The sequence below is a fragment of the Rhagoletis pomonella genome, unplaced genomic scaffold, assembly GCF_013731165.1.
Source record: "Rhagoletis pomonella isolate Grant_MI unplaced genomic scaffold, Rhpom_1.0 Rhpom_scaffold_00003, whole genome shotgun sequence".
Classification (NCBI taxonomy): Eukaryota; Metazoa; Arthropoda; class Insecta; order Diptera; family Tephritidae; genus Rhagoletis; species Rhagoletis pomonella.
Genome location: NW_023458557.1, coordinates 73,750,845 through 73,752,950, shown reverse-complemented (window position 1 = coordinate 73,752,950; position 2,106 = coordinate 73,750,845).

Here is a 2,106-nt window from a genome sequence, read left to right as displayed (position 1 = left end):
ATCTTTTTATTTATTGATTGCCTTAGTTTTTTGTTTTCTTGATTGTTTGCGCACTGAATTCATGGTCACTTTTTATAACTTAGTAAATGGTTTTTATTATTTTCAATTTCAATCGAAACGACCGACTAATCGATTAATTTCTTACGATTAATTGCAATTATTAATCAAATGCTTTCGATTAATCAATTAACCGATTAATGGATTATTAAAGTTTTTTTGCCATCACTAGCAAGGTTGCATTGATTTAGTGTTATCAGTCAACAGCAGTTAAAGTATATAACCTTTACGTGATCTATGATTCACAAACACACACTTCTACGACGACAACACTTTCATAAACCTTGCTTCTCTCTTTCAATTAGCTTGGCCTCCATCATTACTCCTTTACTCAATATAATCGCTTAGAAATTATGCAGTCAATTGAACCTGTTTAAGAAATTTCCCCAAGTCGAGTACTTAAGGCTAAAAGCTCAAACAGTCAACGACGTAACGTAGACGTAGGTTGACGCAGACACGATCTACCTTATGGGATTCGCGTGTTAACCAAAACTCATCACCGCATGGCGGTGACGTTGCCGTTGCTGCTCTCTCTCTCTATCAACAGTAAATTTGATATGCTGCTACGTACGTCAACTTAAGTTTACGCTACGTCGTTGACTAACTGAGCTTTAAGTGTTAGGAAAGGTCTTTGGCATATTAGGGCTATGTGGCTAAATAAAATGATTGAGTTCTTTCTTTTTTCATATTGATACAAATGATAAGATCACTATTTGTCGCTTTATACCGTATTCGAAAAATTACATGTTTCAATGAACCCATAGATTTGAATGTCATCTAGATTTAGCAATTTATTTGTGAACAAGTAAAAAAGTCTCAGTTCGGGTAGAGCCGAAAATTAAATACCAGGCGCAATTATTAAATGTAGATTTTCACCTTTCCGAAAACTATCGTTACATAGTAAGAATAGTGGTTTTGCCTTTATCTCTAACAGTTTCGATAGTATATTCAGTTATACTTAATGAGATAAACTTATATGGTAAGATGTGTGCGATATCACGCATACGTGCCAAAATTCTATAATGATATTACTTGCGATGTGGGCGTGGTTATTATCCGATTCTAAAAATGTTCAGCCGTTTGCTACGTTGTACCAATACTGATGATAGTGTGAGTCGTTCCTGTAACAGAGTGCGTAAACTTAGGTCGGTGTTATGCAGAAATTTTGTTTGGCAAACTGCGTGCAATTGTTGTTGCAGCAAACTCGGAGAGAGCGAGTTTGGCGACTCTCACAGCAAACTAATTTTGTTTGGTCAAACTGCAGCAAATTCGGTGTTGTCATATACAAAAATTTTAAATTTTGCGCGTTATGTACATCTGAAATTCTCATTTCGTGTTGGCAATAGCCATGAAAACCATAATGAACGTGCAACCCTGTGCCAAACTCGACATAACCACCTCCGAGCAAACTAAGCAGCCGCCATTTAATTTGGCAAACAAAAGTTTGTCTGCATAACACTGACCTTATAAGGTTATCTGCTGATAAAGTTATCGGTTTAGATGAATACCACTTTTGTTTGTCCATTTTGACAGCTGCTAGTTTCTGCTCAAGAATGATAGAATACAAGATTGCGCCAATCGAGCTGAGAGTAACTGGCCGTGACGTCAATAAATACCAGAATGAGAGAGCAAGACGAACTCGACAAGAAAAAGAGGAAGCATCGAACAAAAGGCAGTATTGCCAAGTTTTCAATTTGAAAAAGCACCAAATATTTATTGGTGTATTTTATGGACTTTATATGCATACATAATTATATTGTAAGGATGCCGATTCAAATTAATAAAAATCAATGTTTCTTGCACGACGGTCGATTTTTTCTGGCTTGATTGAAGTTGCTGCCACATATTTTGTTGTCGCTTATGATTGTGCCATGATTTTATTAAAATTTTTGTGAAGTTGCTTACCACGCTTATGATTGCTATAAATTTTGCTTCCATTTTTTTAAGATTTTATAATTTGGTGTCTTCAAACTAAAAACAAAAGCACCAAAAACGCACCAAGCACCAAACTCAAAAATGTTCGGGTTTTGAATACCCACTAAATTTGGT